This window comes from Schistocerca nitens, chromosome 6, assembly GCF_023898315.1.
Source record: "Schistocerca nitens isolate TAMUIC-IGC-003100 chromosome 6, iqSchNite1.1, whole genome shotgun sequence".
Lineage (NCBI taxonomy): Eukaryota > Metazoa > Arthropoda > Insecta > Orthoptera > Acrididae > Schistocerca > Schistocerca nitens.
In genome coordinates, this window is record NC_064619.1 from 676,533,199 (window position 1) to 676,550,218 (window position 17,020).

Below are 17,020 nucleotides of genomic sequence, written 5' to 3' on the forward strand. Positions count from 1 at the left end.
CCGATGTAATTCGCCTTTTGACGAGGCATTTGGCTACCTTAAGAGAGTCATAGTTACTCCTGCCACTTGCTCCTCGTTTTACCACAGTCGCATCTACAAGCATACTCTGGCTAGTTCACCAGGAGCATTACGCCATTATTTGTTGACCTTAAGGCTTTCACAGTACTCCTTCCGGGAGCTGCTCGAGTTTGCCGTTGGAATTCGCCTGTTGACGAGGCATTTGGCTACCTTAAGAGAGTCATAGTTACTCCTGCCACTTGCTCCTCGTTTTACCACAGTCGCATCTACAAGCTTACTCTGGCTAGTTCACCAGGAGCGATACGCCATTATTTGTTGACCTTAAGGCTTTCACAGTACTCCTTCCGGGAGCTGCTCGAGTTTGCCGTTGCAATTCGCCTGTTGACGAGGCATTTGGCTACCTTAAGAGAGTCATAGTTACTCCTGCCACTTGCTCCTCGTTTTACCACAGTCGCATCTACAAGCTTACTCTGGCTAGTTCACCAGGAGCGATACGCCATTATTTGTTGACCTTAAGGCTTTCACAGTACTCCTTCCGGGAGCTCCTCGAGTTTGCCGTTGGAATTCGTCTGTTGACGAGGCATTTGGCTACCTTAAGAGAGTCATAGTTACTCCTGCCACTTGCTCCTCGTTTTACCACAGTCGCATCTACAAGCTTACTCTGGCTAGTTCACCAGATGCGATACGCCATTATTTGTTGACCTTAAGACTTTCACAGTACTCCTTCCGGGAGCTCCTCGGGTTTGCCGATGTAATTCGCCTTTTGACGAGTCATTTGGCAACCCTAAGAGAGTCATAGTTACTCCTGCCACTTGCTCCCCATTTTACCACAGTCACATCTACAAGCTTACTCTGGCTAGTTCACCAGAAGCGATACGCCATTATTTGTTGACCTTAAGACTTTCACAGTACTCCTGCCGGGAGCTCCTCGAGTTTGCCGTTGGAATTCGCCTGTTGACGAGGCATTTGGCTACCTTAAGAGAGTCATAGTTACTCCTGCCACTTGCTCCTCGTTTTACCACAGTCGCATCTACAAGCTTACTCTGGCTAGTTCACCAGGAGCGATACGCCATTATTTGTTGACCTTAAGGCTTTCACAGTACTCCTTCCGGGAGCTCCTCGAGTTTGCCGTTGGAATTCGCCTGTTGACGAGGCATTTGGCTACCTTAAGAGAGTCATAGTTACTCCTGCCACTTGCTCCTCGTTTTACCACAGTCGCATCTACAAGCTTACTCTGGCTAGTTCACCAGATGCGATACGCCATTATTTGTTGACCTTAAGACTTTCACAGTACTCCTTCCGGGAGCTCCTCGGGTTTGCCGATGTAATTCGCCTTTTGACGAGTCATTTGGCAACCCTAAGAGAGTCATAGTTACTCCTGCCACTTGCTCCCCATTTTACCACAGTCACATCTACAAGCTTACTCTGGCTAGTTCACCAGAAGCGATACACCATTATTTGTTGACCTTAAGACTTTCACAGTAGTCCTGCCGGGAGCCCCTCGAGAATGCCGATGTTTTTCGCCTGTTGACGAGGCATTTGGCTACCTTAAGAGAGTCATAGTTACTCCTGCCAGTTGCACCCCGTTTCACACAGTCACATCTACAAGCTTACTCTGGCCAGTTCACCAGGAGCGATACGCCATTATTTGTTGACCTTAAGGCTTTCACAGTACTCCTTCCGGGAGCTCCTCGAGTTTGCCGTTGGAATTCGCCTGTTGACGAGGAATTTGGCTATTGCTAGCCGTCTTTATTCAAATTTGAATAACACATATATATTACAAGTACTGGTGTAAAAACTAAGATGGTGTGTAGCTCGCCATGTCCTCCACCGGGGTGGGGACTTACAGGGCGCACCAAATAATTAATGTAACATATATATGACAGAAGAAACACAAATACAAAGAATAAGAAACAGAACAAAGACGGTGATTCCTCCTGTGGATAGGCCCCAGGAGTCAAGGCGAAGAGATAACCAGCACCTAACCGACGCCGGCTCGTTCCATCGGGCGTGGTGCCGTCATATGTTCAAAGATTCGATAGCTCGTGCAGCAGCTTTGCAGTACTCTTGTGCTCAATACCGCCAGTTCTCGGGGTCGAAATCCAAGCGTAGACAGGTCCCTCGCCGACGCTGGAGACCATACACCCCTCCAATTCAATGTCGCGGTGGGCACAGTAACCTCCTCGACGTCTCGGTGCAGGTTGGAGATGGCACGCCGGATGGACGGCGTGTCGTAGTAGGTCGCCTTCTGATCGTGACACCAGTCGAGCCGGAGATGATCTCCGACTACCTGGGCGTCAATCACGCGGGCGATGCCGTCTTTGACCGCCACCACGTCAGGCTTGCGGAGTCCTTCAGGTGTACGGAGGTGGGGCTCCACAGAGACGTTGAAGCCCCTCTGCACGAGTCCACGAGCGACATAACGTACTATCGCGTCATGCCGCTTAACTCGGGACCCGTGCGTCCTAAAGCAAGCCTGCAGTACGTGGTTGGCGGTCTCCACGGCTTGGCAGCCCGCGCGGCATCTGGTGTCCGCCTCCCGCCCCCGACTGCGCCGTGCCCTCGAAGGGAAGGCGTTGATGCGGGCGCGGAGGGCGTCGATGTAGTTACGCCCAGATAGCAGGCGACTGGTGTCGGCGACCCATTGGTGTTGCCCCTTGACGGCGGCAGAAGATGATAGCGCCGCACCGTCAATGGCAACATGCAGGCGCGCGGCCCACATCTCTCCAACCTGCGTCGACGATTTGAGGAGGTGGCCCTCCCACGTAAGGTGCCGCTCCAGCACCTCGATCTCACGCTGTACCTCGCACAGGCCTGCACCGTCGAAGGCTGGCCCTATCTTCTTAAGCGCCAGGAGACGGGACCGGCGAAGAGTTGGCCCCATCCATCGGCATGATGGGATGCCGAGGCCCCCCTGGGCAACAGGAGCGTGGAAGTAGCCCAGGGGAGTGTCCGCCGGAAGGCGGAACCATCTCCTGACGGCGGCCCTGATGGTTACGTCGGCCGCCTTTAGGGCACCCACTCGGGTGCGGCTGAGGGCCAGCCCATGGTACAGGCCAGGCAGAAGCACATTGGTGAGAGCGTAGATGCGCTGTTGCGGCTTGAGCGGAGCTCGGGAGATGACGTCTAGCTGCTCCACCAGGTGGCGTCGTGGATTAAAAACGCAGCGACCCGCGGTGGAGAATTGCAGTCCCAGGTACCGGAAGGTTTCACCCACACGCCGGGCAGGCACGGTGGTGTTGCCTGCCTTGAAGGTAACGTCTGCGTCTACCTTCACCTTCTTGTCGCGCCCAGACGCGACCAAGGCGAGGGTGAAACACTTCCGGGCGTTGATTTGCAGCCCCAGATGGGCGAGGGCTGCGACGGCTGCGTCGATGAGGGACTGCAAGCCCCTCGCGGTCGATGCAAACAGTAAGACGTCATCTGCAAAGGCCGCAGCGTTGACTCTGCGGCCAAGAATCCGAGCTCCGATGTGGGAGGGAAGTTGACTCAAGACATAGTCCACCGCGAAATTGAAGAGGAGGGGGGAGAGGGGGTCACCCTGACGTACGCCCCTTGACGGCTGCACAGACACTCCCACGCCGGCGCCTCCCGCTATCACCGTCGCGCTGCCTCCGTAGCACCTCTCGACGTACTCAATAAAGCAATCCGGCAGGCCATGCGCCCTCAGCACAGGGCGAAGGGCAGCATGATCCACCGAATCGAATGCTTTAGAGACGTCGATCGAGGCCACGAAAACAGAGCGACAGGAGCGGACCGCGTCGGTGAGAGCAGTGTCCAAGATGAAGGTGTTTTCCAACATCCCATCCCGGGGGATGAATGCCCGCTGACGTTCGTCCACAGCACACGCACGCATCAGGCGTGACGCGAGAACCTTGTGAAAGGCCCGCGCCAAGACTGAGCAGACGGTGATGGGGCGAAAGTCAGCGGGGGATGTTGGTGCAGCCGTTTTGGGGAGGAGTGACGTCCGCGCGCGAAGCAGACGCTCGGGAAGGGCGCGGGCCAGGAGGAAGAGATTCATGATTTTCACCAGGACTTCGTGCGGCAGGCGCCGCAGCTCCACTGGGGTAAGGCCGTCCGGCCCGGCTGCCGATCCCCTGGGCGGCAAGGCAGCAGCGACCTCCTCGTGTGTGACCGGCCCCCAAATGCACTCAAGAGCGACAGGCTCCGAGTGCGGGAGGAGGCGGTCACGGATGAAGCCCGCGGTGGAAATGGGCTTCTTAGTGAAGAGGTCCGCCCAGAAGTCCAGCAGACCGGGGATGTCAGGTGGTGGCTGCAGCAAGGTGCCATCCAACAGACCACGCACGCAACGCGCACGCGACCTGCGGAAGGCATCCTGCGTCCGCGCGTACTCCCAGCGGCGGCGTTTGCGCTTCTGCAGCGGCGGAGCGGCAGGCGGCCGCTTGGATGGTTGGCGCGGCCGCTGCGTCCTGGTGTTCAATCTCTCCCCCCTGGACCCGACCGACGCAAGGACATCCGGGAGCATGCCCAAGATGCCATCAGGTGGCGTGCCCCGCCCCAGACCAATGACTCGGTCCAGAGCAGAGAAACGCTGGGCGGAAGCAGGTAGCTCCGCCAGATGCTCCCAGATGGCGGCGTCAGTCGGCCCCTCCGTTGGCGGCCCGGTGGTATCGGCCGCGAAGTCCTCGGCTGCGTCGTTGGACGGCGCAGCGGCATCGCCCGCGTCAGGCAGCGGCCTCGCCGCTCCCCGGCGGGACGCCGGCTCTTCCCCCCGACCGAGCTCAAGTGCCTCCATGAAGTTGCGGACAAGCTGCTTGTGAGCAGCCTTCCGCCGTTGGCACTTGATTGCTTCTAGCGTTCGGTCGGGGAACATCCTAATCAGCTCTTGGTTGACAAAGAAGAACCGTGCGTCCCTCTCAAGGAACAGTTCGGCCTCCGCTTTGGCGAGCGAAAGGACTTCTTCCTCCGTCCACCTCGCGCGACGCCTCTCCGTGATGACCTCTGCGTTGGCGGCCGCTAGGTGTTGGCGGCGCCGGTGGACCCCGAGACCTGTTTTGGTGGTAAATGTGCGGTGGCACTCACTGCAAGCAAAAGAAGCTACACAAGCTATCGAATCTTCGTTACGGCCGGTTGGCCGGATAGGTGCTGGGGAAGTTGGGGTGGCACCTTCAGCGGAAGGGCCACCATTTTCGTTTCTTATCATACTGCCCCCAACTGTAAGGGATAATGCGAGGGGGGGCTGGTAACCCCCCCAGGCCCCTGGTGCGGTCTTCTACTCTGCGAAATCAGCGGGCCCACGTGAAGGGGAGAAGACCGCAGGAGAGGAGAGGCTATGAGGGCTAGGCCCATGTATTGCGCATCACTCTCCCTGTAACTACAACCCAAGGAAGGCACCTCGCAGCAGCAGCACGACTACATCAAGACCGCGCTTCGAAAAGCCGAGTCCGGATGCAGCCACACCGCCGCCACTTGGCTACCTTAAGAGAGTCATAGTTACTCCTGCCACTTGCTCCTCGTTTTACCACAGTCGCATCTACAAGCTTACTCTGGCTAGTTCACCAGGAGCGATACGCCATTATTTGTTGACCTTAAGGCTTTCACAGTACTCCTTCCGGGAGCTCCTCGAGTTTGCCGATGTAATTCGCCTTTTGACGAGTCATTTGGCAACCCTAAGAGAGTCATAGTTACTCCTGCCACTTGCTCCCCATTTTACCACAGTCACATCTACAAGCTTACTCTGGCTAGTTCACCAGAAGCGATACGCCATTATTTGTTGACCTTAAGACTTTCACAGTACTCCTGCCGGGAGCTGCTCGAGTTTGCCGTTGGAATTCGCCTGTTGACGAGGCATTTGGCTACCTTAAGAGAGTCATAGTTACTCCTGCCACTTGCTCCTCGTTTTACCACAGTCGCATCTACAAGCTTACTCTGGCTAGTTCACCAGGAGCGATACGCCATTATTTGTTGACCTTAAGACTTTCACAGTACACCTTCCGGGAGCTCCTCGAGTTTGCCGTTGGAATTCGTCTGTTGACGAGGCATTTGGCTACCTTAAGAGAGTCATAGTTACTCCTGCCACTTGCTCCTCGTTTTACCACAGTCGCATCTACAAGCTTACTCTGGCTAGTTCACCAGATGCGATACGCCATTATTTGTTGACCTTAAGACTTTCACAGTACTCCTTCCGGGAGCTCCTCGGGTTTGCCGATGTAATTCGCCTTTTGACGAGTCATTTGGCAACCCTAAGAGAGTCATAGTTACTCCTGCCACTTGCTCCCCATTTTACCACAGTAACATCTACAAGCTTACTCTGGCTAGTTCACCAGAAGCGATACGCCATTATTTGTTGACCTTAAGACTTTCACAGTACTCCTGCCGAGAGCTGCTCCAGTTTGCCGTTGGAATTCGCCTGTTGACGAGGCATTTGGCTACCTTAAGAGAGTCATAGTTACTCCTGCCACTTGCTCCTCGTTTTACCACAGTCGCATCTACAAGCTTACTCTGGCTAGTTCACCAGGAGCGATACGCCATTACTTGTTGACCTTAAGACTTTCACAGTACTCCTTCCGGGAGCTCCTCGGGTTTGCCGATGTAATTCGCCTTTTGACGAGTCATTTGGCAACCCTAAGAGAGTCATAGTTACTACTGCCACTTGCTCCCCATTTTACCACAGTCACATCTACAAGCTTACTCTGGCTAGTTCACCAGAAGCGATACACCATTATTTGTTGACCTTAAGACTTTCACAGTACTCCTGCCGGGAGCTCCTCGTGAATGCCGATGTTTTTCGCCTGTTGACGAGGCATTTGGCTACCTTAAGAGAGTCATAGTTACTCCTGCCAGTTGCACCCCGTTTCACACAGTCACATCTACAAGCTTACTCTGGCCAGTTCACCAGGAGCGATACGCCATTATTTGTTGACCTTAAGGCTTTCACAGTACTCCTTCCGGGAGCTGCTCGAGTTTGCCGTTGGAATTCGCCTGTTGACGAGGCATTTGGCTACCTTAAGAGAGTCATAGTTACTCCTGCCACTTGCTCCTCGTTTTACCACAGTCGCATCTACAAGCTTACTCCGGCTAGTACACCATATGCGATACGCCATTATTTGTTGACCTTAAGACTTTCACAGTACTCCTGCCGGGAGCTGCTCGAGTTTGCCGTTGGAATTCGCCTGTTGACGAGGCATTTGGCTACCTTAAGAGAGTCATAGTTACTCCTGCCACTTGCTCCTCGTTTTACCACAGTCGCATCTACAAGCTTACTCTGGCTAGTTCACCAGGAGCGATACGCCATTATTTGTTGACCTTAAGGCTTTCACAGTACTCCTTCCGGGAGCTGCTCGAGTTTGCCGTTGCAATTCGCCTGTTGACGAGGCATTTGGCTACCTTAAGAGAGTCATAGTTACTCCTGCCACTTGCTCCTCGTTTTACCACAGTCGCATCTACAAGCTTACTCTGGCTAGTTCACCAGGAGCGATACGCCATAATTTGTTGACCTTAAGGCTTTCACAGTACTCCTTCCGGGAGCTCCTCGAGTTTGCCGTTGGAATTCGCCTGTTGACGAGGCATTTGGCTACCTTAAGAGAGTCATAGTTACTCCTGCCACTTGCTCCTCGTTTTACCACAGTCGCATCTACAAGCTTACTCTGGCTAGTTCACCAGATGCGATACGCCATTATTTGTTGACCTTAAGACTTTCACAGTACTCCTTCCGGGAGCTCCTCGGGTTTGCCGATGTAATTCGCCTTTTGACGAGTCATTTGGCAACCCTAAGAGAGTCATAGTTACTCCTGCCACTTGCTCCCCATTTTACCACAGTCACATCTACAAGCTTACTCTGGCTAGTTCACCAGAAGCGATACACCATTATTTGTTGACCTTAAGACTTTCACAGTACTCCTGCCGGGAGCTCCTCGAGAATGCCGATGTTTTTCGCCTGTTGACGAGGCATTTGGCTACCTTAAGAGAGTCATAGTTACTCCTGCCAGTTGCACCCCGTTTCACACAGTCACATCTACAAGCTTACTCTGGCCAGTTCACCAGGAGCGATACGCCATTATTTGTTGACCTTAAGGCTTTCACAGTACTCCTTCCGGGAGCTCCTCGAGTTTGCCGTTGCAATTCGCCTGTTGACGAGGAATTTGGCTACCTTAAGAGAGTCATAGTTACTCCTGCCACTTGCTCCTCGTTTTACCACAGTCGCATCTACAAGCTTACTCTGGCTAGTTCACCAGGAGCGATACGCCATTATTTGTTGACCTTAAGGCTTTCACAGTACTCCTTCCGGGAGCTCCTCGAGTTTGCCGATGTAATTCGCCTTTTGACGAGTCATTTGGCAACCCTAAGAGAGTCATAGTTACTCCTGCCACTTGCTCCCCATTTTACCACAGTCACATCTACAAGCTTACTCTGGCTAGTTCACCAGAAGCGATACGCCATTATTTGTTGACCTTAAGACTTTCACAGTACTCCTGCCGGGAGCTGCTCGAGTTTGCCGTTGGAATTCGTCTGTTGACGAGGCATTTGGCTACCTTAAGAGAGTCATAGTTACTCCTGCCACTTGCTCCTCGTTTTACCACAGTCGCATCTACAAGCATACTCTGGCTAGTTCACCAGGAGCGATACGCCATTATTTGTTGACCTTAAGGCTTACACAGTACTCCTTCCGGGAGCTGCTCGAGTTTGCCGTTGGAATTCGCCTGTTGACGAGGCATTTGGCTACCTTAAGAGAGTCATAGTTACTCCTGCCACTTGCTCCTCGTTTTACCACAGTCGCATCTACAAGCTTACTCTGGCTAGTTCACCAGGAGCGATACGCCATTATTTGTTGACCTTAAGGCTTTCACAGTACTCCTTCCGGGAGCTGCTCGAGTTTGCCGTTGCAATTCGCCTGTTGACGAGGCATTTGGCTACCTTAAGAGAGTCATAGTTACTCCTGCCACTTGCTCCTCGTTTTACCACAGTCGCATCTACAAGCTTACTCTGGCTAGTTCACCAGGAGCGATACGCCATTATTTGTTGACCTTAAGGCTTTCACAGTACTCCTTCCGGGAGCTCCTCGAGTTTGCCGTTGGAATTCGCCTGTTGACGAGGCATTTGGCTACCTTAAGAGAGTCATAGTTACTCCTGCCACTTGCTCCTCGTTTTACCACAGTCGCATCTACAAGCTTACTCTGGCTAGTTCACCAGATGCGATACGCCATTATTTGTTGACCTTAAGACTTTCACAGTACTCCTTCCGGGAGCTCCTCGGGTTTGCCGATGTAATTCGCCTTTTGACGAGTCATTTGGCAACCCTAAGAGAGTCATAGTTACTCCTGCCACTTGCTCCCCATTTTATCACAGTCACATCTACAAGCTTACTCTGGCTAGTTCACCAGAAGCGATACGCCATTATTTGTTGACCTTAAGACTTTCACAGTACTCCTGCCGGGAGCTGCTCGAGTTTGCCGTTGGAATTCGCCTGTTGACGAGGCATTTGGCTACCTTAAGAGAGTCATAGTTACTCCTGCCACTTGCTCCTCGTTTTACCACAGTCGCATCTACAAGCTTACTCTGGCTAGTTCACCAGGAGCGATACGCCATTATTTGTTGACCTTAAGACTTTCACAGTACTCCTTCCGGGAGCTCCTCGGGTTTGCCGATGTAATTCGCCTTTTGACGAGTCATTTGGCAACCCCAAGAGAGTCATAGTTACTCCTGCCACTTGCTCCCCATTTTACCACAGTCACATCTACAGGCTTACTCTGGCTAGTTCACCAGAAGCGATACGCCATTATTTGTTGACCTTAAGACTTTCACAGTACTCCTGCCGGGAGCTCCTCGAGAATGCCGATGTTTTTCGCCTGTTGACGAGGCATTTGGCTACCTTAAGAGAGTCATAGTTACTCCTGCCAGTTGCACCTCGTTTCACACAGTCACATCTACAAGCTTACTCTGGCCAGTTCACCAGGAGCGATACGCCATTATTTGTTGACCTTAAGGCTTTCACAGTACTCCTTCCGGGAGCTGCTCGAGTTTGCCGTTGGAATTCGCCTGTTGACGAGGCATTTGGCTACCTTAAGAGAGTCATAGTTACTCCTGCCACTTGCTCCTCGTTTTACCACAGTCGCATCTACAAGCTTACTCTGGCTAGTTCACCAGATGCGATACGCCATTATTTGTTGACCTTAAGGCTTTCACAGTACTCCTTCCGGGAGCTCCTCGAGTTTGCCGTTGGAATTCGCCTGTTGACGAGGCATTTGTCTACCTTAAGAGAGTCATAGTTACTCCTGCCAGTTGCACCCCGTTTCACACAGTCGCATCTACAAGCTTACTCTGGCTAGTTCACCAGGAGCGATACGCCATTATTTGTTGACCTTAAGGCTTTCACAGTACTCCTTCCGGGAGCTGCTCGAGTTTGCCGTTGCAATTCGCCTGTTGACGAGGCATTTGGCTACCTTAAGAGAGTCATAGTTACTCCTGCCACTTGCTCCTCGTTTTACCACAGTCGCATCTACAAGCTTACTCTGGCTAGTTCACCAGGAGCGATACGCCATTATTTGTTGACCTTAAGGCTTTCACAGTACTCCTTCCGGGAGCTCCTCGAGTTTGCCGTTGGAATTCGCCTGTTGACGAGGCATTTGGCTACCTTAAGAGAGTCATAGTTACTCCTGCCACTTGCTCCTCGTTTTACCACAGTCGCATCTACAAGCTTACTCTGGCTAGTTCACCAGATGCGATACGCCATTATTTGTTGACCTTAAGACTTTCACAGTACTCCTTCCGGGAGCTCCTCGGGTTTGCCGATGTAATTCGCCTTTTGACGAGTCATTTGGCAACCCTAAGAGAGTCATAGTTACTCCTGCCACTTGCACCCCATTTTACCACAGTCACATCTACAAGCTTACTCTGGCTAGTTCACCAGAAGCGATACGCCATTATTTGTTGACCTTAAGACTTTCACAGTACTCCTGCCGGGAGCTGCTCGAGTTTGCCGTTGGAATTCGCCTGTTGACGAGGCATTTGGCTACCTTAAGAGAGTCATAGTTACTCCTGCCACTTGCTCCTCGTTTTACCACAGTCGCATCTACAAGCTTACTCTGGCTAGTTCACCAGGAGCGATACGCCATTATTTGTTGACCTTAAGACTTTCACAGTACTCCTTCCGGGAGCTCCTCGGGTTTGCCATTGTAATTCGCCTTTTGACGAGTCATTTGGCAACCCTAAGAGAGTCATAGTTACTCCTGCCACTTGCTCCCCATTTTACCACAGTCACATCTACAAGCTTACTCTGGCTAGTTCACCAGAAGCGATACACCATTATTTGTTGACCTTAAGACTTTCACAGTACTCCTGCCGGGAGCTCCTCGAGAATGCCGATGTTTTTCGCCTGTTGACGAGGCATTTGGCTACCTTAAGAGAGTCATAGTTACTCCTGCCAGTTGCACCCCGTTTCACACAGTCACATCTACAAGCTTACTCTGGCCAGTTCACCAGGAGCGATACGCCATTATTTGTTGACCTTAAGGCTTTCACAGTACTCCTTCCGGGAGCTGCTCGAGTTTGCCGTTGGAATTCGCCTGTTGACGAGGCATTTGACTACGTTAAGAGAGTCATAGTTACTCCTGCCACTTGCTCCTCGTTTTACCACAGTCGCATCTACAAGCTTACTCTGGCTAGTTCACCAGATGCGATACGCCATTATTTGTTGACCTTAAGACTTTCACAGTACTCCTTCCGGGAGCTCCTCGGGTTTGCCGATGTAATTCGCCTTTTGACGAGTCATTTGGCAATCCTAAGAGAGTCATAGTTACTCCTGCCACTTGCTCCCCATTTTACCACAGTCTCATCTACAAGCTTACTCTGGCTATTTCACCAGAAGCGATACACCATTATTTGTTGACCTTAAGACTTTCACAGTACTCCTGCCGGGAGCTCCTCGAGAATGCCGATGTTTTTCGCCTGTTGACGAGGCATTTGGCTACCTTAAGAGAGTCATAGTTACTCCTGCCAGTTGCACCCCGTTTCACACAGTCACATCTACAAGCTTACTCTGGCCAGTTCACCAGGAGCGATACGCCATTATTTGTTGACCTTAAGGCTTTCACAGTACTCCTTCCGGGAGCTGCTCGAGTTTGCCGTTGGAATTCGCCTGTTGACGAGGCATTTGGCTACCTTAAGAGAGTCATAGTTACTCCTGCCACTTGCTCCTCGTTTTACCTCAGTCGCATCTACAAGCTTACTCTGGCTAGTTCACCAGGAGCGATACGCCATTATTTGTTGACCTTAAGGCTTTCACAGTACTCCTTCCGGGTGCTCCTCGAGTTTGCCGATGTAATTCGCCTTTTGACGAGTCATTTGGCAACCCTAAGAGAGTCATAGTTACTCCTGCCACTTGCTCCTCGTTTTACCACAGTCGCATCTACAAGCTTACTCTGGCTAGTTCACCAGGAGCGATACGCCATTATTTGTTGACCTTAAGGCTTTCACAGTACTCCTTCCGGGAGCTCCTCGAGTTTGCCGTTGGAATTCGCCTGTTGACGAGGCATTTGGCTACCTTAAGAGAGTCATAGTTACTCCTGCCACTTGCTCCTCGTTTTACCACAGTCGCATCTACAAGCTTACTCTGGCTAGTTCACCAGGAGCGATACGCCATTATTTGTTGACCTTAAGACTTTCACAGTACTCCTGCCGGGAGCTCCTCGAGAATGCCGATGTTTTTCGCCTGTTGACGAGGCATTTGGCTACCTTAAGAGAGTCATAGTTACTCCTGCCAGTTGCACCCCGTTTCACACAGTCACATCTACAAGCTTACTCTGGCCAGTTCACCAGGAGCGATACGCCATTATTTGTTGACCTTAAGGCTTTCACAGTACTCCTTCCGGGAGCTGCTCGAGTTTGCCGTTGGAATTCGCCTGTTGACGAGGCATTTGGCTACCTTAAGAGAGTCATAGTTACTCCTGCCACTTGCTCCTCGTTTTACCACAGTCGCATCTACAAGCTTACTCTGGCTAGTTCACCAGATGCGATACGCCATTATTTGTTGACCTTAAGACTTTCACAGTACTCCTTCCGGGAGCTCCTCGGGTTTGCCGATGTAATTCGCCTTTTGACGAGTCATTTGGCAACCCTAAGAGAGTCATAGTTACTCCTGCCACTTGCTCCCCATTTTACCACAGTCACACCTACAAGCTTACTCTGGCTAGTTCACCAGAAGCGATACACCATTATTTGTTGACCTTAAGACTTTCACAGTAGTCCTGCCGGGAGCCCCTCGAGAATGCCGATGTTTTTCGCCTGTTGACGAGGCATTTGGCTTCCTTAAGAGAGTCATAGTTACTCCTGCCAGTTGCACCCCGTTTCACACAGTCACATCTACAAGCTTACTCTGGCCAGTTCACCAGGAGCGATACGCCATTATTTGTTGACCTTAAGGCTTTCACAGTACTCCTTCCGGGAGCTCCTCGAGTTTGCCGTTGGAATTCGCCTGTTGACGAGGAATTTGGCTACCTTAAGAGAGTCATAGTTACTCCTGCCACTTGCTCCTCGTTTTACCACAGTCGCATCTACAAGCTTACTCTGGCTAGTTCACCAGGAGCGATACGCCATTATTTGTTGACCTTAAGGCTTTCACAGTACTCCTTCCGGGAGCTCCTCGAGTTTGCAGATGTAATTCGCCTTTTGACGAGTCATTTGGCAACCCTAAGAGAGTCATAGTTACTCCTGCCACTTGCTCCCCATTTTACCACAGTCACATCTACAAGCTTACTCTGGCTAGTTCACCAGAAGCGATACGCCATTATTTGTTGACCTTAAGACTTTCACAGTACTCCTGCCGGGAGCTGCTCGAGTTTGCCGTTGGAATTCGCCTGTTGACGAGGCATTTGGCTACCTTAAGAGAGTCATAGTTACTCCTGCCACTTGCTCCTCGTTTTACCAGAGTCGCATCTACAAGCTTACTCTGGCTAGTTCACCAGGAGCGATACGCCATTATTTGTTGACCTTAAGGCTTTCACAGTACTCCTTCCGGGAGCTCCTCGAGTTTGCCGTTGGAATTCGTCTGTTGACGAGGCATTTGGCTACCTTAAGAGAGTCATAGTTACTCCTGCCACTTGCTCCTCGTTTTACCACAGTCGCATCTACAAGCTTACTCTGGCTAGTTCACCAGATGCGATACGCCATTATTTGTTGACCTTAAGACTTTCACAGTACTCCTTCCGGGAGCTCCTCGGGTTTGCCGATGTAATTCGCATTTTGACGAGTCATTTGGCAACCCTAAGAGAGTCATAGTTACTCCTGCCACTTGCTCCCCATTTTACCACAGTCACATCTACAAGCTTACTCTGGCTAGTTCACCAGAAGCGATACGCCATTATTTGTTGACCTTAAGACTTTCACAGTACTCCTGCCGAGAGCTGCTCGAGTTTGCCGTTGGAATTCGCCTGTTGACGAGGCATTCGGCTACCTTAAGAGAGTCATAGTTACTCCTGCCACTTGCTCCTCGTTTTACCACAGTCGCATCTACAAGCTTTCTCTGGCTAGTTCACCAGGAGCGATACGCCATTATTTGTTGACCTTAAGACTTTCACAGTACTCCTTCCGGGAGCTCCTCGGGTTTGCCGATGTAATTCGCCTTTTGACGAGTCATTTGGCAACCCTAAGAGAGTCATAGTTACTCCTGCCACTTGCTCCCCATTTTACCACAGTCACATCTACAAGCTTACTCTCGCTAGTTCACCAGAAGCGATACACCATTATTTGTTGACCTTAAGACTTTCACAGTACTCCTGCCGGGAGCTCCTCGAGAATGCCGATGTTTTTCGCCTGTTGACGAGGCATTTGGCTACCTTAAGAGAGTCATAGTTACTCCTGCCAGTTGCACCCCGTTTCACACAGTCACATCTACAAGCTTACTCTGGCCAGTTCACCAGGAGCGATACGCCATTATTTGTTGACCTTAAGGCTTTCACAGTACTCCTTCCGGGAGCTGCTCGAGTTTGCCGTTGGAATTCGCCTGTTGACGAGGCATTCGGCTACCTTAAGAGAGTCATAGTTACTCCTGCCACTTGCTCCTCGTTTTACCACAGTCGCATCTACAAGCTTACACTGGCTAGTTCACCAGATGCGATACGCCATTATTTGTTGACCTTAAGACTTTCACAGTACTCCTGCCGGGAGCTGCTCGAGTTTGCCGTCGGAATTCGCCTGTTGACGAGGCATTTGGCTACCTTAAGAGAGTCATAGTTACTCCTGCCACTTGCTCCTCGTTTTACCACAGTCGCATCTACAAGCTTACTCTGGCTAGTTCACCAGGAGCGATACGCCATTATTTGTTGACCTTAAGGCTTTCACAGTACTCCTTCCGGGAGCTGCTCGAGTTTGTCGTTGCAATTCGCCTGTTGACGAGGCATTTGGCTACCTTAAGAGAGTCATAGTTACTCCTGCCACTTGCTCCTCGTTTTACCACAGTCGCATCTACAAGCTTACTCTGGCTAGTTCACCAGAAGCGATACGCCATTATTTGTTGACCTTAAGACTTTCACAGTACTCCTGCCGGGAGCTCCTCGAGTTTGCCGTTGGAATTCGCCTGTTGACGAGGCATTTGGCTACCTTAAGAGAGTCATAGTTACTCCTGCCACTTGCTCCTCGTTTTACCACAGTCGCATCTACAAGCTTACTCTGGCTAGTTCACCAGAAGCGATACGCCATTATTTGTTGACCTTAAGACTTTCACAGTACTCCTGCCGAGAGCTGCTCGAGTTTGCCGTTGGAATTCGCCTGTTGACGAGGCATTTGGCTACCTTAAGAGAGTCATAGTTACTCCTGCCACTTGCTCCTCGTTTTACCACAGTCGCATCTACAAGCTTACTCTGGCTAGTTCACCAGGAGCGATACGCCATTATTTGTTGACCTTAAGACTTTCACAGTACTCCTTCCGGGAGTTCCTCGGGTTTGCCGATGTAATTCGCCTTTTGACGAGTCATTTGGCAACCCTAAGAGAGTCATAGTTACTCCTGCCACTTGCTCCCCATTTTACCACAGTCACATCTACAAGCTTACTCTGGCTAGTTCACCAGAAGCGATACACCATTATTTGTTGACCTTAAGACTTTCACAGTACTCCTGCCGGGAGCTCCTCGAGAATGCCGATGTTTTTCGCCTGTTGACGAGGCATTTGGCTACCTTAAGAGAGTCATAGTTACTCCTGCCAGTTGCACCCCGTTTCACACAGTCACATCTACCAGCTTACTCTGGCCAGTTCACCAGGAGCGATACGCCATTATTTGTTGACCTTAAGGCTTTCACAGTACTCCTTCCGGGAGCTGCTCGAGTTTGCCGTTGGAATTCGCCTGTTGACGAGGCACTTGGCTACCTTAAGAGAGTCATAGTTACTCCTGCCACTTGCTCCTCGTTTTACCACAGTCGCATCTACAAGCTTACACTGGCTAGTTCATCAGATGCGATACGCCATTATTTGTTGACCTTAAGACTTTCACAGTACTCCTGGCGGGAGCTGCTCGAGTTTGCCGTTGGAATTCGCCTGTTGACGAGGCATTTGGCTACCTTAAAGGAGTCATAGTTACTCCTGCCACTTGCTCCTCGTTTTACCACAGTCGCATCTACAAGCTTACTCTGGCTAGTTCACCAGATGCGATACGCCATTATTTGTTGACCTTAAGACTTTCACAGTACTCCTTCCGGGAGCTCCTCGGGTTTGCCGATGTAATTCGCCTTTTGACGAGTCATTTGGCAACCCTAAGAGAGTCATAGTTACTCCTGCCACTTGCTCCCCATTTTACCACAGTCACATCTACAAGCTTACTCTGGCTAGTTCACCAGAAGCGATACACCATTATTTGTTGACCTTATGACTTTCACAGTACTCCTGCCGGGAGCTCCTCGAGAATGCCGATGTTTTTCGCCTGTTGACAAGGCATTTGGCTACCTTAAGAGAGTCATAGTTACTCCTGCCAGTTGCACCCCGTTTCACACAGTCACATCTACAAGCTTACTCTGGCCAGTTCACCAGGAGCGATACGCCATTATTTGTTGACCTTAA